This window comes from Helianthus annuus, chromosome 8 (assembly GCF_002127325.2).
Source record: "Helianthus annuus cultivar XRQ/B chromosome 8, HanXRQr2.0-SUNRISE, whole genome shotgun sequence".
In the NCBI taxonomy this organism is placed as follows: Eukaryota; Viridiplantae; Streptophyta; class Magnoliopsida; order Asterales; family Asteraceae; genus Helianthus; species Helianthus annuus.
Window position 1 is genome coordinate 17354116 of NC_035440.2, and position 22298 is coordinate 17376413.

Genomic DNA, 22298 nt, shown 5'->3' on the forward strand with positions numbered 1-22298 from the left:
CCATTAACACGATGAACATTCAGCAACATGATGAACATTCCATTAACACAATCGACATTCAGCAACATAATACACATTCCATTAACACGATGAACATTCAGCAACATAATGAACATTCCATTAACACGATGGACATTCAGCAACATAATGAACATTTTATTAACACGATGAACATTCAGCAACATAATGAACATTCCATTAACACGATCGACTTTCCGCAACATATTGAACATTCCATTAACCTGATGAACATTCAGCAACATAATGAACATTCCATTAACACGATGAACATTCAGCAACATAATGAACATTCCATTAACACGATGGACATTCAGCAACATAATGAACATTCAACATAATGAACATTCCATTAACACGATGGACATTCAGCAACATAATGGACATTCCATTAACACGATGAACATTCAGCAACATAATGAACATTCCATTAACACGATGGACATTCAGCAACATAATGAACATTCCATTAACACGATGAACATTCAGAAACATAATGAACATTCAATTAACACGATGGACATTCAGCAACATAATGAACATTCAACATAATGAACATTCCATTAACACAATGAGACTATCATCTTAATTTACATTAAGGATAAACGAAGTTCATATGAACTTACCTTGGTACTTACCCTTACCCGTAAATTCTTACATGGTTCCCTATATACAACATACCAAACTTCATTTATAAATGAGAAGTGATTCCGGAAATCACTTACCTTAAGTGTCCGTATTCGCATCCGTTTCCTCGCCTCCTTTTGACCCGTTAGCCTTCCATGCTTCCATCCATCTTGACATGATCCCTATACTTTCATGTCATCGCATTCACATTCTTGTTAGCATACATGATTGTACATATTAACGATCATATCAAATTCATGTTTCACATTTAACTTTCACTAGTCAATTCCAACAAGCATAAGGCATCTTTCCACAAGTCAATCTTTTCAAACTCATATAATTCATCACGGCATCACATATGACACATATGGATATAACACGCATCATATGACTTTATATAATATTACAATTGTGACAAAAAGTCTAACATTGCTACTTATGCACAGTTGACTTTCAGAAAGTCAACGATTTATCATATGAACTTTCGACTTAACCTTATACATCTATGTCATTATAGTAGACTATACTAATGAAACTATATACATTTCATACTCACGATGCAATAAGCATACAACCACATGATCATCTAGTTTATGCACACACCAAACATATTCACTTCCATTCATTCTAGTAACATAATTCTACAACTAATACCATGACCTATGCTTAACAACCCAACATCATTCTAACTTCATCATGTTCTAATGATCTCATATGCTTCACATTTAGAGTACTTTTACTTATCAATTTTGATTAAGCAATTATTCAAACATGTAGTAAACATCATACCACTCAAACATAGAGTACAATATTCTAATGCATACTTTTACCAAATAACATGGCCAACCAAATCCTACATGAATTCCATCTAAAAACAGATTTCTCATGTTTATTTATCATCAAATACATCATATCCCCATATTATACGATTTCATTCATTACTTGCATACCATTTCATCTATTAATCTCACCTGGGCATTTCATCAAACAATTGGTGTGCATGCCACAATTTATGGATAATGTACAAGTGTTTCATGCTTTACTTCCTACTTCATGCTTTTATTCATCAATTAACACAAAAACATCAAAAAATGCATATCACATTCAATCTACCTAACAAGAACGCATTACATACAACATAGCACAACAAGATTTGAACAAGGATTGGACATGGGTGATACACCCATGTCGCCATCTTCACCACTAGAAGTGGGTTTCACCTCCAAACATCAAATTACCCCAAACCACGCATAATCCTTGTCCTATATGATGATTCTAAAACATACTCATACTCAATTTCATACAATTTCGCGATTTCTAACATAACCCACTTCGTGCATAATCACCAATCTAAAATTTAAGACATACCCTATGATCCCCTTGTAAAGGTGATCATTAATCCATGTTCGGTTGTGAATTTAAGCCTTGATTCACCCTTCAATTTGATGGTTATAGTTGAGTTAGGGTTTTGGCTCTTTGGAGCTCCTGAACGTTCAAGAACACACACGAAGTGTGTGTTTGTGTGTGGTGATATTTCATTTTAATAACCCAACTTCCATCTTGTTCTATTTAGCCCCTCGTGTTTGTCACTTAACATAATTTGCACTACTTTCGTTATTTAATACTTTTAACCACACACTTAACTAGGTTAAATAGCCTAGTTATTTATTTCATGCTATGTCATATAGGAACATACGACAAATATAAACATTTGGCTTTTGGGGTGTTACAGTTTAGCCCCAGGGGGGCAGAGTTTTGTCTTTGGTAGGTTAGGGTTTGCATTTCAGAAAGGGGTGGCGGTGCAGCTTGTTGTCCATCTACCTTTTGTTTTGATGTAACTTAACAAGTTTATATATTATAAGAAGAATGGAAATTAAAAAAAAAAACATAAGCACTAGACCCATTGTAAAATTATAGAATTAAAAAAAAACACTATCATATAATAAAGCAATGAGCAGTCTGTTTAGAGCATATAGAAGAAAACAAGTAAACAATTACATCCTAGAGTTATAAAAATTCTCTACATTAGAAAGTATGATTAACTCTCCAACAAGAACTTCCCCATTGGAAAGCATAAACTAGTTCAATGACTTCTTTCAACAACAATTAGTAACACAAATGCTGAAAACTTCTTACACAAGCAATCAATATGATAGCACATTTTGCATTAGAATTTAGAAATCAACAACCTCCCTATCTACAGACTAGGAATGTATTTAAATGTTTAAAGCCAAAGCCTCAACTTTCACTTGTTCTTTTTTTTTCTTCGACCATTAAACTCACAGACCTCACCAATACCCTAACAACCAATATGATCATGTAAAATGTCAGCTTGAACATGATAGGTGGCTTTCAAGAGGGTAAAGACAAAAGTGGTGAAAGATGTATTTGAAGACCTCTACTAGAGGGATGTTTCTATGTACTTCAAACTCGGCTTTAGAAGCAAAAAAAAAAGCCTTCAACTTTTACCCTCTGACATAAGTACGGCCTTGATTGTAAGATTAAAGAAATAAAAAGGGTAAATTACTTTTTGAGTCCCTGTGTTTTGGTGGTTTTAACTAGTTGAGTCCAAAATCAAAAAGTTTAACGACCTGAGTCCCTATAAGCATTTTCCTTAACCATTTGAGTCCAATTTTCTAACTCCATCCATCAAGTTTGTTAACTGCAAGGGTAATTTGGTCATTTACACACAAAGTACAAGTTTTATATGGACAAGAGTATAAAGAACAAGTCTTTAATGCATAAATATTTTAATATTATATATAAAATAAATTATATATATTCTTATACCCACGCAGAGACATTTCACATTCCCTCGTCTCTTTCTCTCTAACCCTACCACCACCATTAACACCATCGCACCACCACTGCACCACCACCACAACCTCTTCAGCAGGTGGTCAAATCCCACCTTCAGTCCCTCCACAACCTCCAGATCGTCCCCCAGATCCACTGCCTTGTTCATTTGAATTGAGGATCAACCTCCACAACCTCCAGATCGTCCCCCAGATGGACACTTCTAGGTTTTTGTGATTTACTGATTCAATTGTAATCAGAACTCTATTTGCAGGTCACTGGAGATGTACCCAACTTCAAATCCAAAATTCCCAACACAAACAACTTCAAATCACTTCAAATTCAAGCATAATTATCCTAGATTAGAGAACAGATCAGAAACCTGAGTGGGTCGCATGGCGGTTTCAAGAGCAGATAAACGGTGATCAAAAGAACCCAAAATAGAAACCATATTTTCTGTGATTGTTTGACTCTGCTTCAGTGATTCTCTCATCTTTGCTGCTTTCTCGCTCAGATTATCGACACCCATCGTCCCTGTTGTTGTTCGAACTGGAACCCCCATCTTTGTTTGGGAGTTTTGGGAGGAATTGAAACGGAAATTGATCAAATTTCAAGGGGATGGTGGGGAATCTGCAGTAGTAAGGCGGCGGTGGTGTAGGTTTAAGCTTCAAATCTTCACGGTGGAGTAGCGGTGAGGGGATGGTGTGGTGTTCGGAGGTGGCAGCAGTGGGATGGTGGTGTTGGGGTTTTAATGTTGGTGGTGTTTTCGGCAGTGGAATGGTGGCGGCGGATCTGATGGTGACGACGGAGGCGGGGCCAGAGGCGGTGTATGGTGGTGGATTATTGTGGTGATGGTGGTGTATGGTTGTTGGTGGTGTTTATAGAGAGAGAGTGTAAAGATGAAGTTGCAGATCTCAGAGAGAGAGATAATGAAGAAAGAGGAAGAGATGAGGAAGAGATAATGAAGTTGCAGAGCTCCGATCTCCGGTCACCGGTGTGTACTCGAGAGAAAATAGAGAGTGTAGAACGCCTGAGTTGCAACAGAGGGGGTTTTAGGTTTTTATAAGGGTACTGAAGAAGATGGGGGCATTTTAGTCTTTTAATAGAAAACTAACAGAAAAAATGGATGGTGTTAGAAAATTGGACTCAAATGGTTAAGGAAAATGCTTATAGGGACTCGGGTCGTTAAACTTTTTGATTTTGGACTCAACTAATTAAAACCACCAAAACACAGGGACTCAAAAAGTAATTTACCCAAATAAAAATATATATGTGATCATAAAGCAAAATTTAAGAGTTTTCGAATACCAGCAGATGAAACAGGAATGCCATGGAATGAGAAAACCCATTACCTCATTTTTTTTCCTTTTGTTGTTTGTTAAATAACACACACCCTTCTAGGTTCGATATTTTGATGGACCCGGATCAGATGTTTTTTAAAAGGCTTTGGTTATCCACCTTTTTAGTTTTGAACTGTCTGGATGTCAGAGAATATATTGGTTCATTGTACCAATATGAATTGTATTGTCCAACACGATTCCTATTGATTTAATTCGTTCATCAACTGAATCCCTATGGGAATCGTATTGCCCTATACGCTTCCTATTAACCCTAGGGGAATTGTATTACTCTATACGCTTCCACTTGGGGTCACTTTTATAGTACCCATAGGAATCGTATTGCCCAATATGCTTTCTATTGATTTAGTTTGTTCACCAACCGAAGCCCTATGGGAATCGAATTTCCCTATATGCTTCCTATTAAACTTATGGGAATCGTATTGCCCTATAGGCTTCCTATTGGGGTCACTTTTCAAACATTTTCAGTTCTGAACTGCCTGCATGTCAGAGAATATCTGGGTTCATCGTACCAATAGGAATCGTATTACCCAATACGCTTCCTATTAGTGTCACATTTAATGCTTTAAACCCTATGGGAAGCGTATTGATCTATACGTTTCCTATTGAGAGATGTACAAAAATTTTGAAGAATGTGTATATACCATCACCCTTTTAAAATAGGAGCAATCCAAAAGTACATTGTTCTCGATCAAAATCACTGACGCCCAAAATCGCTAAACGTTAAATATTTTAAACACATTCAAGTTCATGTAAATTGAACACAAATTGTTTAACCTATTTTTCTAAATGAGAAGTTAGGTAAATGAGACGTTGGAGATTGGGGTTGGCGTATGGTAATCAAGTTGTAAACATATTATATGGGTTTCAGGGTTGTAATAAATGAGTTGAAGAGGTTGTTGCAAGTTTACTTATGTTGATGGGTCCACTTTTTTGGTTAATGGTTAAATTGGTCAACTAAGATCCGTTTATTTTAATAAGTTAACTCGAACACTTATGTTTATTAAATTGTCATTACACTTAAAACATCATTATATTCGTTATGTGTTTTAGATTGTGTGAGGAATTATCGCCTCTATGTCCAATGCCACCCCCTCAACATCGTGAATACTTATATGAAAGTTTTGTACATTTTAGATATTGGAGGCACACGATTGGATTATAATAAAAAAAATCCATGTTTTATTTTTTGTATGATATACATCTATAAGTGCTTCAGATTGTGTCAAGAATTATTACCGCTATGTCCATTGCCACCCCCACCAAATTCGTGAATACCTATATATTAAAAGTTTATTATATTGTAAATAAAGGATGTGCTTAATTAAATTATAAGAAAATTATGAGATTGGTATATTTAATGTTATATGATATTAACTCTATAATCATATTAGACGAAATAACCTCATATTAATTTCATACATGAATATGATATCCTAAATCAAATTTTGCTTGTGCATCATTAATTTATCCTGCTTAATGTGTTCTTAAAGGCATCTTCAACTCAACTATTTGTCGTTTTTCGCCTATAATCAAGAATTGTCTCTTTTGATCTAGTTATATGAAAAGTTTTAATTGTGCACGCGATCGTGTCTGGTGTAACACACCTTCTGATTGTATACATTTCGGTAATGACATAACCCATCATTGTTATAAATGTGCACACATTAATGTAATGTTATACGAAAATAGGTTGTAAAATCACCCAACATAGAGTTATAAAGAACCCAAGTTTCTTGTTCGGCTGTGCATAATCTACTACAAGTTCATGGGGATATACCTGATTTATGCATATGATGAACCAAAAAGTAGTTTTCCATTATTGACGGCATCATTCACTACAAAATAGAGGACTTTTACCCACGAACAGATTCGTTGGTGAAGGTGGTTATCAACGGTGATACTTTGTCGGTAAACATGGTGTGGGTAATTTATTTTCTAACAGAAAATACAAAAGAATCACTAACATGTAGCATGACAAGAAATTCCTAACATTTCTTTTGTTGCAAACCAATCTATTTAATTATCCTAACATATGCACATTATCGAGATATAACCGAATATCTAAATTACACCCAATATAGATTCTTTATTTAACCAAATAAAAAGAAAGAATCGATGGATACATTTCAAACAAACCTATAGCACTATTGTTTTCTGATAATGGGCACCTTTAAAGTTGTTAAACTTGAAGCAAGCTTCTCAATACAAAAAGCCAAATAACTTTATAACGGAACAAAGCAAAAAATTAAAAAAAATAAATAAAAAAAATACATTGAACAATTAAATGAATTTAATCAAAACCAATGTATAATCGACTCACACTTAACCGACCATCTGCTATGGTTAAACACTCTTCGATAACCAAAGCTCAATACGCTCGATTATCAGTTATAATTAAGCCTCCATAACTAAATCAAACTGACTTCACACACCTCTATCGTACGCTATACGAAGACTGATACTCTATCATACGACAATCCAATGAACCGAACTGAATTTCTACATGAATCTCTAGAAGGAATCCCACCAGTTATTCTTTAAAAAAATGTTCATGGCCTTTTGATGCGATGCATTTGTTCGGACGATAATATGTACCAAGTAACTATACATTCTTTTACGGTTTTGCTTGGGGACATTGTCATGTGACGTGGGTCCCACCACGCACGTGACTCCATTGATTATTTCCAGTTTTTAAAGTTCACACGTCAGCTCGTTCAAACCGACCATACCGCATATCCCACGGTCCCACAACACAAATTGACAAGACAAGCCAAGTGCCCATACTACACAAACACGGAGCACGACGTCGTATTGGTGGTCGACAAAATAAACCCACCACTTATATAGTGCCACGTGTTGGGTTCTTATGGTTGCAAGTTGCTTCTTAGGCGTGACAACTGACAACCGACTATCATTGGTTTAAGATAGACCGGGCCCATGGGTAATGCCATCCATCCACGTACTCATCCTACGTGGCGTGATGTGATTGGATGAGTACATTAACGCATTACAGCGTGTCGTTCTCCTGCTTTTGTGCCTTGCTCCAGTCGAGTCATTCGTTACGGCATCGTTTCATGATTAAAAAAGCATTATTCGCTTTATTTTGGTTCTTTCCTTGTCGAAGTATTCAAAAATGGTATTATTAGGTACGAATGCATGTTATTTATTTAAAAACATTAAATTTGTTATGATAAAATTGTATTCTTTTCAAGTTTAAATCTGTCATGATAATATATAAAACTGTAGTGTTTATATTTATTTTATTATGATGATGAAGATAACATATCATTATAGTTTCAATTTCTTTTAGTTTAATTAAAATCAAAGTCCGACTAATAAATAATGTTGGGGAATTTTCAGATTACTTGCATAATCATTTTCGAAAAATTGAACCAGTGTATAGAATTTGTCTGGACCAGAAGAATTGTGATCAAACTGTCTAAGAATTTTTGTTCAGGGTGATTAACTGCCTAATGGTAGTCATCTCATTTTTAGGATATAATCTCTACTAAAACTGCCTCTAACTGCCATTGTTTAGAAGTTTGGAAATTATTGCGTTTCCCAGAAAATAAAATTTTCTGATACAGTTTTATTAAAACAATTTTTGATGCAGTCATGGGCTTTGCCCCTTGGACACCCGCCAGGGGCTGCCGCCCGTTGGACCCTGCTCCAAGAGGCACTGCCCCCGGACCCCGCCAAAGGGGCGTTGCCTTCTTGGAACCCCAGTAGAGTACGAGCTACGTCCGTACATTTCGAATTATAATAACTCAAACAAGCGTGCATTCACGCACCTCCTAACTTACTTGATGTGTATTATTATTCGCTTTGATCACCAAGTCAATCCCGATTACACTAAAATATCTAACAAATAATAATTTACACATTTGATGATTTGTTACCGTTTTATAATTGAAAATTATTTTCGCTCTAAAAACTCAAGGACTGTCATCCTACGTGATTTTTTCGAAGTTGGTATAAATCAAACGTGATATGTATTAGATTCATTTAAAAATAGTGTCAAAAAAGATATTACATTGATGAAAATAAATAAATATTAAAGTAACATTCAAATTCATTTTTTTAATGTTTTTATATAGCATCGTGTTTCTGATAAAAAGATTGATAGAAGAATGGTGAATTTAATATTTATTATGTAAACCGATTTGGAGTTAGTGACTTTCTGTTGTTTTCGTTGAATATGACTACAATATCTAATTATCGCAAACAACAGTCATATCTAATCATAGCAAACATTTTATCAAAATTACGTATCAATATAAGCTCCTTCTACTTTACTCTTGTATGACTCTATGAGATTGCTACTTTACTCTTGTATGAGGGTGCTAGTTGTTAAACTTGTCAGCCCATGTTTGTTAAGGAAGTTTTTTTTTTTTCAACAAAAACCTCTAAGATGCAATTGAGAACATTGTGTTTGTAGGGGTCTGTTCTTTGGGATGTTTCATTGGAGGTTGGTATCCTTTCGAATCGGTTTGGGAATTTAGGCATAAATTTGGCCGAAAAAGTATTAGCCTACGCTTTCATGGCCTAGAGGGCACAATCATAGAGTTTACAGGACCACATTCTGTGGGACTATAGAAATGATGGGTTGGATTTCGATTATGGGTAGGGATGGCAATGGGTCAGGTTCGGGTCGAGTATTGGTAATCCCATATCCATACCCGGTTATAAAATCGTGTCTCATACCCGACCTTATACCCGTCGGTATATGTCGGGTAATTACCCATCGGGTACCGGGTATACCCGCAGGTATCGGGTATACATTTTAGTTTGTTAAAAGATATACATTGGGATTTCCAAATATATTTTTTACTATTATAGTTATTATATAATTTTATTTATGCAACAACTATTATAAACTAAAGAGTAAATTGCCATTTTCGTCCCTGAGGTTTGGGCACGTTTGCCATTTTCGTCCAAAATCACACTTTTCTACCATTTAGCCCCCAACGTTTGCAACTTTTTGCCATTTTCGTCCAAATTGCCTAACCCAGTTACTTTATAGCATCAGAGGGGGTATTTTTGAATTTTCTCAATTAAAAGGGGGTAGCTTGTAACTATGGATAATTAAAATGGCAATTTACTCATTTTTTTTTCTTTTAGTTATATATTATTATATATTAATAATTAAAAAATTGTATATATATATATATAAAACAATATATAAATACATAGATTACTGCCCCTTTCTCTTCAACCTTCACCGCCACCATCATTTCCACATCCTCTGTTGCCATCTTCACCACCCACCACCACCGTCACTACCGCTACAACCACCACCATCACTACCGCTACAGCCTCCACCGGTTACGACTTTCGACCCACAACTCCTCCACAACACCCAAACCACCACCACCACCGTCACTACACCAACCATCACCGGTTACCACTATCCCCATCGTTTCTCCTGCCTCTGTGCACTAATGTCACCACCACCGTTCAGATTCGAATCGAGGTTACCACTATCCCCATCGTTTCTCCTGCCTCTGTGCACCAACGTCACCAACACCGTTTTGCTCGAAAGAGAGAATTCGACGTTTTGTTTTGTAGATCTGGTTGTGGTAATGATGGTGGTGGGCGGAGATTGTAACTAGGGTTCCGCCGTCTTTGACGGTGGAGGTTGGGATTATTAGAGACGATGATAATAGCTGGAGAATCGCAGATGGTGAGGTGACTATCGGCGGCAATGTTGATGGTGGCGGTGGTAATGGTGGTGTGGTATAAACTGTTTTTGTTGTTCATTGTTTGCTTAGATTAAAACACGATGGTGGTTTGTGACGGTTGTAGGGTGATGGTGGAGGAGGTGGTGGTGTGTGTGTGGCAGAAGTGGGCGGTGGTCTATGGCGGAGATGAGCGGTGGTGGGTGGTGGGTGACGGTGGAGGTGGGTGAAGGTAGTGGTTGTGAGAGTTTCGCAGAGAAGGGGGACTGAAATATTATATATATATATATATATATAACTACGTTATAACATAGTTAAAAGCTACCCCCTTTTAATTGAGAAATTTCAAAAATACCCCCTTTGATGCTATAAAGTAACTGGGTTAGGCAATTTGGACGAAAATGGCAAAAAGTTGCAAACGTTGGGGGCTAAATGGTAGGAAAGTGTGATTTTGGACGAAAATGGCAAACGTGCCCAAACCTCAGGGACGAAAATGGCAATTTACTCTAAATTAAAATATAAATTACATACATATAAGTTTTACCATAAATTAATAATAACTTTATAGTATTTATACACTTATATGTATATACTTCACAACATACAAAATATAAATACTATCTTCAAATACATAAGCTAAAAGAAAATTTATTTTTTCACATTATGAACATACTAAAATAATACACTAATAGATAATGGTTAATGGAAAATAAAAATATAAATTAAAAACTTCGGGTATATGATCGGGTATATAGTTCGGGTAAATGGGTATGCAATTTCGGGTAATCGGGTCGGGTATCACCTAATCCCATACTCGACCCATACCCGCGAAAATTTTTAAAACTAATCCCATACCCGGCCCAATATCCGTCGGGTATCGGGTATACCCGTCCCATTTGTGTCGGGTTTCTGGTATACCCGTCGGGGTCAGGTATTTTTGCCATCCATAATTATGGGTGTGTGTGTTGGGTAGCTTGCACATGTCCCTTCCTGATCTTCATATTGGCTAGTTTGCAAGTAAGGGCACCCCTTCCCCAAGACCCAAAATGCTTTGGCGACTTCCCTATATAATTAAACCGCCCAAAGTTTGGGATGACCTATCCCCACGCCAGAAAGCAATGCTAGACTTTATACGGGGCCCTCATGCTTAACATTTCCTGATCGTTATCCCCACTGAAGGGCTAGACCAACACGTGTCGGCGGTGGAGTATCGGGTCATCCTTAAATACTGGTTAATGATCCCTTTGTTTCTGGTTGATCAGTCTTACCTAGTTTTTTTTTTTTTAGATAACTTTGGGGAGCATGTGGTTATTTGCAAGGAGTTGTCGAACATTAAATATATAGATGACTTGGTCATGGATGTCCTATATAATATTCTTATGAATTTCTAGAGAGGCATGAAAGGAAGTCCATTCTTCGGCCCGTAAATATTCTCATGTTCTGTTAGGCAGGTGGGAAACATGCTTGTGTGGACCTTATCGGAGTATCCCTTTTGTTGGGATCAGAGACAACTGGTTCATAGCTGGCTAGGCTGTGTTAAAGGCAAAATTAGGGAAAATTGCTATGCATGAAAAAAATATGCTGAGAATCAACATGTCTTCATTCACTTTGCCTTTGTACATTTGGTTCCCTTGCTCCCGAAGCTATCAGTATCTTGAACAGAGTGAAGTTGGTCGTGCACAACAATTTCTTGATGTTGAAGAACTGTAGTTTTGTTTTCGGTAGGATCATATATTATTCAAAAAGAGGTGGAGACGCAGATTGTTGTCCGTTTGCCTGCCTACACTCTAAATTTCCTATGAAATGTTATTCTAAACTATAGGACCTAAATAATAAAATCTTAAGGTTCAATGAGAAGGTTTATTTTCAGTACTAGATTTAAATATAACACGCTTAATGTTTTGTAATTTTATACACATTGTTAATATGCGTATATTTGTTCTTCTTGCATTATGTTTATAGTAAAAATATAAAATTATATATTGGATAGAGTATAATTTTTTAGTGCTAAAACAAATATAATCACTGCCACTTTTAGTAATATTTAGAGAAATATGTCTGAATAGACCCTGTGGTTTGTCTAAATTTCACATTTAGTCCTTAACTTTCTAAAATTACATATATGTTTCACGTGGGTTAACTAGTTGTTACTCCGGTAGTCCCTAAAGTGGATGAAGGTCAAAATTTTTAAGTTAGTTAAGTGGGTGTGAAATTACAAAATACCAAAACTAATAAATAATAATAATTAAAACATTACCAAAATATAACTAATATCAAGGGAGTTCACTTTTCAATAATTTTAAAATATAAACCCCAACCTAACTTTCTCCTTTTCCATCTTCTCCACCCTGTTCCTGCTCCTTCTACAGTAGATTCTTTGGCACCGACCATCACATTGCAAAAGGTCACCACACCTCTGTAACCCTTACCCTTGGTCACACCAATAACGTCAATCATTTCATCTTTCCGAAACACAACATCAATGGGATCTGGTTCTCAAAGAAACGATATCCAAAATCAACCTTTTGTGTGACGACACCGCCATTCACCTGAAGCTCTATCAAGTGAGCCTCTTTTGCTTGAGGCCCTTCATCTCAAATATGGATTGTTACCCTGATTATGATGCAGCCATGACAATGTCCGATCCACTTTGTCTGGTTTCGTACGTGCAGATATGAGCCAAAAAAACACATTTTTTTTCTCAAATATTATTTCCACTCAGGCGAAATGAGGGGATTCAGAGGAGATTTTTTTTAAGGGTGATTGCCCTCCTCTGTCAATATCTGATTTTGACTTTGTAAAAGTCAAACATCGTTCTTTGATGCTTATGATTTTCTTTATAAATCAAGAACCCTTCATCTTTACAACCCTAACGAGTTGAAGTCACCAATGTAGCCTAATACTGCAACAACCCGATCATTCCCGACAAATATCTAAGTGACACGTGTCTAGAAACCTCCCTCACAATAAACTTGGTTAAAGTTGAGGATTGGAACTGCCAAAAAGGCAAAATACGAAGTTGAGGGGCTGACACTACCAAAAACCAAACTTGGTTGCATTGAGGTCCCATGCGAACCGTATGGAAAATCCTTTGCGGTCCGCAATGGGTACATGCACAACCAAAAACTCATTGGCAGCAACCTTTTTCCCCATTTTTGCCACCTTTCACCTTCTTTGCCACATCTCCTCCGGTCTTGACACCTAAATGGACACTAATCTTCATATTAGACACCCTTGGACACTTGCCCACCTCTCATGCTTCTTCCATGGCTATAAATAGCACTTTTGATCACCTTATTTTTCATCCCAAACTCACAAACAATTCTTCACTCTAGAGAGTCTTGTCTGAGCTTCTTTGCTTGTAGGATCGTTTTCAGACCCGAATGAGTCGATCAGAAGAGTTTTGTTCAGGTTTGAACGGCGGAAACAGACAAACTGAGGTCAATTCAGCACTGTTATCACTTAAACTGTCGATTTGATTGATATAATGACGTTTTACAGCGTGACGACACTTCGGCAGCACTTCGTTGCAAAACCGGAAATTCTATATATGATTTCGCTTGAACTGCCCCATTTATAGGCATCAGATTCCGCTTGAACATGACATGTTCATTTCAAGCGGAATTAACAACATTGATTTAAGCGGAATCAACATTTTAGTTCGAGCGGAATTAGCATCATTCTGATTTCGCTTGAAAGTGACCTGATGTCATTTCAAGCGGAATCACTACTAATTCTCACTTTCTTGATTTTCGTGCCCTGATCTAACTAGTTCTATACAAGACTCGATACAAGACGAAGTCGACAGACGCATGCACCAACAAACTCCCCCTCGAATGTTGACGAGTCTTCAGTGTCGAGTCTTCGCATCTTCAGTCTTTATCAGTCTTCGGGCTTCTTTTCAAAGTATCTTACACTGTAAAGCATCCTCAAATCTTCTCTCTTCTCTTTCTATCACCACCATCAGACTCCTCTCGAACAAATACTCTCCGCCTCGAATGTTGAATCTTTAAATTCATCAGCATCAGCAATCTCAGGATCAGAACCTGACTCTTTGACATTCAGACTCCCCCTCTCAGTAAGCTGGGATCGCAGTCTGGCTTTCACAGGTTCAAGATCGTTGCCTGGCTCTCATCCTGCTCTGGATCGAAACCTAGCTTTCAATCGTTTATCACAAGATCACCTAGCTCTTATCCTGCACAAATCTCTACCCAAAAATAAATTTTCTGATGATCTCTTGTAAAAACAACTTCACATTCAGATAAATCACTTGTGGATAAGATATCCAAATAATGATTTTAGAATGTTAATCTTTGATGAACCACTTACAGGAGTACAATTTTTAATTCAAATAACTTTTCTCGTTTCATTTAAAAACATCTCAAACAATTTCACCCAAACCATTTGTTCATCATGTTTAGCACTTGGAATTTTGAACATCAGCTTTTCAATACCAGTTGTCGAAAATATTTTTGAATTTTTCAAAATTTATGCTAAAACACACATAAAATCTTTTTGGATTTTTGAATAATATGAAATGCAGTAAAGAAATATTTACAAACAATCTTTTTGTGAGTTTGTGTAAGAGGATCAAATCAGTTTATGAGACAAATCACTAACACCATTAAGCTTGATTTCATTTTAAGTTCTAAACAATTCACCTAGATTGTCAGTATACTTGTCCACATTAAATTTTCACACAAAGTTCAACTGTTTCGAGATACGAGATTAATGTTTTAAGAACTTAAACTTATTCACGTGTCCCACCACTTAAATATACTCTCGTATCCAGATCCCAATATTCAGTCTTACAGGTGAGTATACCACAGATGATATCTGTAAAGGGGTTAGATGCGAAACCGTGAGAGCTCAGGTCAGAACTTCCGTTCAGCAGAGAGATGACGGCTCGACTTTAGGTGTGTCCTCTTTAGAGGATCTTTTCTTCAATAGCACATGATTAGCATTTTTCAATGTTTCATCATTTTTTATGCTGAGAATGACGCTATATTTCAAGCATTTGCAGAAAGTATTATACGGGGACTAGGTCAGAATTTCCATTCAACAGAAGTCCGGGGATAATACCCCAGATATCACTGAGTATAAAGACCTAGTATCTCAGAAAGAGGGACCTTTCAAACAAGATTTCGGGGGTTACCATATATCCAAGAAATGTTCCCCACGAGATAAGCAAGTTTGAAATTTAAGTTTATATCTCGTCACAATCTACTAAATGTGCAAAAACCTACTGGCACATCCACAGTGAGATTGTTTATCACATTTTTGATTTTCCATTTCTTTAGCATGTTGTGATAGTCCACTGATGTACTATCATTTCCTCTTTTCACAACAAAACTCAGTTTCATTTTATCATGTTTTTGACTTTTTCAAATTTCTAATGTTTTTGGATTTTCTAAAAATTCTTACTCCCCCTAAAATTCAGAAACATTTAAGGAAATTTGAAAAACAAACTGTACAGAAATTTGACAACTGTTGTTTCAAGCCTCAATTTGCCATCCACTTGGCATAAACAATCAGAACTTCCCCTTATAACAAACTATTTTCCCATTAAGATTTCAAAACACTTAAGTTTGTTTTAATGAAAATGGTTTTTCTGGAAAATAAGTTTAGTTGATTTTACCATTGTAGGTTCGGGGTAAACTCATCACATTGTACATTTTTAACCACTTGTAGGAAATCAAGTACAAGTTAATGTCCCTGATTTACCATTTTCAAGTATGCACAATCAAACCTCTATACCACTTGTAAGACGAAATCACTTTACGTGAATTTCTCAAGAAATATGCCGATTCCTACTCCTCGCTTACCAACTTGGGAGCTCCGGCAAGTCAGGTTTTTCTATTCAAAGAATATATCCACCCAAGCCTGACCAGCCTTGGGTGTTACCGAGTTACCAACACTCGGTTTCTTACCTCCCATCTTCTTCTCATAGAACTCTTTAACCCCTTCGACTTTTCTGTCAATCATTTTTCCAAAGATGTGTTTTACTTTGGGGTTAAAGGCCTTTTCAACATCAAAAACCTTTTTGTCCGAATAAAATTGGTTTGAAATCTCAACTTTACCAATTTTCTTCTTAAAATTTTCAGCCCGAAGTGGTGAAAAATTCTCATCATCCACACTCAGAACTGATTCTTCACCATTTTTCTCAACCTGTGGCTCCTCTGATTTTGTGGAATCAGATTCATCGCCAGAAGATAGCTCCTCTGATTTTGACCTATCAGAATCATCGCTAGAACTATCACCAGACTTCTTAACAACCCATTTCTGGTTGTCAGATTTAGCTCTCTTCTTGTAAAATCTATTTGAACATTCACCAATTTCGAATTTTGAATTTTTGAATAATTTTGTTCTATCAATTGGTGGTTCAAACTCAACCACTTTCTCTTTCAGTTTAGAAACTCCCCGTTTTGATTGTATTGCCTTAGAACACTCTTTGGCAATATGTCCAACTGTGTTGCATTGGAAACAGGTTCTCGTTTCTTTCTTCTGTTCAGCAAACTTCATCTTTTCTTGCTTCTTAGCAAGGAAATCTCTATTTGATTGCTTCCAGAAAGGACTTTTCATCTCTTCTTCTGAACTTGTTCCTGAAACAAAATTCATTTTTGATTTAAAGTTTCGAACATATTTTTCATTTTTCTGTTTTTCTGTTGGAGTAAAACCTAACCCTTTCTTTTTGAAGTTACCATTATGATTTGGTTTCTTTCGATAACCAGAACCAGAACTGTAACCTTTTTTCTTGTTTTCTCTTTGTTGAATCTTGAGGTGTATTTTTTAGGTTTATCAGTAAGATTTAAATCTTTTATTTCAGAAATATTGATTTCTGTTAGTTTGAAAACCTTTTTTATCATCTCAGTTTTGACACCTCTTATTGGAAAGTCCTCATCATAATATAATTTGTCCGAATCATTCAAAGTATATGCCACTTTAAATGTTTCATCATTCAAATTAAATTTTGATAACATGAATTCTTTATCATAAACTCTTTTGCCCTGTTTTTCATTTTGACCCGGAGTGCTGGACTCAGACTTTGACTCCGACATAGACTCCGACTTTGACTCCTCAGTTTCATCGTTATCTAACACATGATCCACCACTTTCTTCATCAATTGAGATTATTGATCAGTGTCAGACGATGTAAACGTGACATCAATACTTTCTGGCAAATTGACTGAGGACTCCGACTCCCACTGTAAGTTTGTTGCCTTTTGAACTCTTTCAGAATTTGGATTTCTGGGCAAATATCCATTTTCCAGCTGGGGTGGACACTTGTTGTAACTGACACCTTGTTTCTTACCGGAATTCTTTTTGTCAGTCTTTTTCTTTGTGTCATTCTTCTTTTCGTTCTTCTTCTCTGGAGTCTTTTCTTCAGTTTGTTCTTCTGTCACTTCATCCTCTTCAAATGCCTTCATGCCTTCAACAATTGGATAAATCCTGTCAATGACATAAGAAGTACACGAGTAACTTTTCAATAAACGATTAACTCTTTCAGTTTCAATCCTTTGAGCCTCCAGTTTTTTTTCTAAAACAGCACACTTCTCAATGCAGTTGTTCACAACTTTCTGTTTGATCAAGAAAGCTCCTTGAAGTGTCTTCATTGCTGTTGCCTGTTCTTCACTTGTGTCATTGTACATGTTCATTGCTTTGTTCAACACATCATAAGATTCCTTCAACCTGTTCATGTTGTGAATCAATGAACTGTTTTGTTTCTTCATTGCTTCACAATTTTCACAAATCACTGGATTCTTCTTTGCAACAGCTTCTTCATCAATCTTGAAAACTGGAACTTCTTTTACTTTTCTTCTCACCACTGGAACATCCTCATCATCAATACTGACTGGTGTTTTTACATTTTTCTTTTTCTTCTTAGCTTTCTCATCTTCACTGTCACTTTCTGCCATCATCTTCAAATATTGTGCCATTCTTTTTGCATAATACTCAGTACCATCATCATCACTATCTTCTTCAATACGAGCAACAAATGCTTTGTGACTTGAAATTTTGTTAGGATCATAATCATCCCAACTAAAACCTTCCCAGTTAAAGCCTTCAGGTAACTTTTCATCATCTTGATCTATCAAACATGCTTTACCATCAGCTGGTATATATTTGTCCCAGTTGAATTCTGTTGATGGCTTCTTTTCATCTTGATTCACCATACAAGCTCTCTTTGACGATTCTTCTATGACTTTTCTCCCATGTGCAACTTGCAGTTCTTGTTGATGTGATTGTTGAGCAACTTGATGGTATATTGCCTTCCGGTAGTAATCATTGTTGTTGAATGGATTTTGAGCTCCACTTGCTTCGCGATTAGTGCACTCCCTCTTGAAGTGTCCTTTTTCCCTGCAACGAAAACAAGTGACTTTAGATTTATCAAAACCTAAAGTAGAAACATTAGCTTCACGGAGATCATCTCTTCCTGTGATCTGCTTAAATTTCTCAGCTCGTCTCAACACACTAGCCAAACACCATTTTATATCCATTAATTCCATTTCTTCAGCATCGATCTGGTCGTAATCCTCTTTTGTAAGCATTGGATTTCCTATCCGACCTGCAACAAAACTTCCATATGATTCCAACACAGTTCCCAACAAAGACATATGGCTCTTTGCAATTTCTTCTGTATAATCTTGATCATCCTCAAGATTCAAAACAATGTTGCACTGAAGCTTCTTTCCATTTTTCTTTGTTGAAATATTTGGATCAAAAGACGGATATGATGAGAAACTGGTATTGCTATTTGATCCTTTAGATGAACTTCCAGATGAACTATTTGCATTAAAAGCATTTTCAACTTTTAGAGAAAAAATTGTGGTTTTGTCATTCAACCCTGCTTTGTAATACAACCCAATGTCTTGTTCACCATCGAAGTCTTTCATCCTGGAGATCTTTCTCTGTTCCATCTCCTGAGCCTCAATTTTTTCAATAAACTTGCTAAGGGTCAGATTGTTGAAACCTTTCTTGTTTCTTAGCATCATGAGATATGTACCCCAAGTTTCGTGTGGCAACACATCAGCTAGCTTCTCTATCAGCTCTTCATTGTCTTTGTTGATGCTCACCCTTCTCAGATTTACCAACAGATTGCAATATCTTTCGATTATCTGCTTTGTGCTCTCATTTTTCAAACCACGTAACAAATCAAACTCTTTCTTCAAAAGCGATTTCTTGTTCTTGATCATTTCTTGACTTCCAACAAACTTGGATCTTAAAGCTTTCCAAATCGAATAAGAACTTCCATTATGTTGCAATAAGACCATGATATCTTCTTTCACAGCTTGTTGTAGCAGACTTAGCATCATTTTCTCATTTTTATATTTCTTTTTATCATCAATGCTCACATCCTTGATAGCAATCTCCTCTTCATCGTCATTTGTCGGTCTAACGTATTTTGTCTCAACACATTCCCAAGCATCTAAATAGTTAGCTTGTACCCAGTTCTCAAAACGTCCTTCCCAACCCTTATACTCCTCGATGTTCATGAGCTTAGGCGGTTTTTGCATAGTCCCTGTTTCATTTCCCAACATCGTGTTCTGTGCAATAGTGATTGGGGTAACCGGGGTAGCGAATGCGTTATAAAATTCTTCGTCCATGATTCGGATTTCAAAAAATTCAAAACTGTTCTGTTCAAGCGAAATAACTGTTCAAGCGAAATAACGGTTCAAGCGAAATCACCACTTGAAGCGGAATCACAGGTTTCAAACAATGTCACTCAAGCGAAATAACCCACTCAAGCGAAATAGCACGTTTCAAGCGGAATCAATACAATTTCTCAAGCGAAATACCGTTTCAAGCGAAATCAACAGAACTTTCAAGCGGAATATGGATTTCAAGCGGAATCAACAACCTAATTTCGCTTAAAATGCTGCTGACGTCATCATCTCGCGCTGATTTTGAAGCGGAATTACCGTTTTTTACTTGTTTTAGATCGAATTAAAGTCTAATTTTCACAAGGATTAGTTAAAACATTATTCCGAGTTTGATGTGTAAAAATTAGAACATTTGACCGTGAAAAGTTATAAATTTTGAAAAAGAAGGTGTAGAAAACCAGAATTCGCAGCTGAATTGGTATGAACTCTTCCTCCTGAGCTCTGATACCACTTGTAGGATCGTTTTCAGACCCGAACGAGTCGATCAGAAGAGTTTTGCTCAGTTTGAACGGCGGAAACAGACAAACTGAGGTCAATTCAGCACTGTTATCACTTAAACTATCGATTTGATTGATATAATGACGTTTTACAGCGTGACGACACTTCGGCAGCACTTCGTTGCAAAAACGGAAATTCTATATATGATTTCGCTTGAACTGCCCTATTTATAGGCATCAGATTCCGCTTGAACATGACATGTTCATTTCAAGCGGAATTAACAACATTGATTCAAGCGGAATCAACATTTTAGTTCGAGCGGAATTAGCATCATTCTGATTTCGCTTAAAAGTGACCTGATGTCATTTCAAGCGGAATCACTACTAATTCTCACTTTCTTGATTTTCGTACCCTGATCTAACTAGTTCTATACAAGACTCGATACTAGACGAAGTCGACAGACGCATGCACCAACATTGCTTATGCATTTCAAGCCTTTCCTTTGGTTGTTTAAAGAAGTCTTCTGAAGTTAGTAAGTTTTCTTTCCTAATCTCTTTCAATAGCAATTAGTTTCATAGTTTAATTTCGTCCGAATGTCAAGAATATCGAACAGTTTGACCAAACTGTTTGACTTTCAATTCTGGCCATTTTAGGTAACCAATTTCAAATCAATTTCACCCAAATGGTCTAAATAATGTAAGGAATAAAACCTTACATTTGTATATCATGATCATCACGTCTAAATGGGTCAAAATGACAAGTCAAACCTAAGTTTTTGAAAAGTCAAACGCAGCTTTATGAAATAACCAAATAATGAGCTTTAAGTATATGCAATATGATATTTTGATATCAAAACAGTTTATACAACATAACAAAAATATGTTCTAACATATTTGACTTGTCACAAACCTTTTTTCCCGTTGGAACTCGTATTTATGCATACGACTCGTTAAAATGGCGTAAACCATATAAACAAGTCATAACGGGTCAAAACCTTTTCAAAACCATTTCAAAACACTCTCAGATTTGAATGTAACGTTAACCAACCATAATACACGAGACTCCTCACTCGTATCCTTATAACTAACCTTCTATCCGGTTAACGCTTAATCTAGCAGAAGCGTGCTTAAATGCATGTTTTTCGGTCAAGTCTAAATGACTTATAAAGACCCATAAACAATTCTCATGGATATTATTTCCATTCACTCTAAACTACAGAGCCCTCCAGTAATCACACTGTAGGCAATAAACTTTGAGTCCTGCTGTACTATGAACTGAATACGTTGTGTTGTACGCTAGTACATGTAAATACTTTTAACTACTTTTATCAAAACTTGGGGTATAGTATAAAACCCGTTGGTTTGAGTATTGTAACGGGCTAAATGTTTTCATAATGCAACAATCCAATTTAATACATATTGTTTGATAACAAAAACGATTGGGGGTTAACAGTAACATATTCAAGTTCCCGGATTCATTATTATATTGGCCATAAGTGCGGGGTGTAAACATACATCTGATAGTCACATAATATGGTGTGTATATTAATTCAATACTAGCTTCTATCCCAGTTCCCGAACGTGACAAGCATGTAAATCTGGTAATAAGGATACATGTCCCAATGAAAATAAATGTTTTAAAAATGAGTCGGTTAACTATATTTACCAGTGAAAGCTGACATATTTTTAAAGATTGACTTACAGGTAATGAACCTAGAC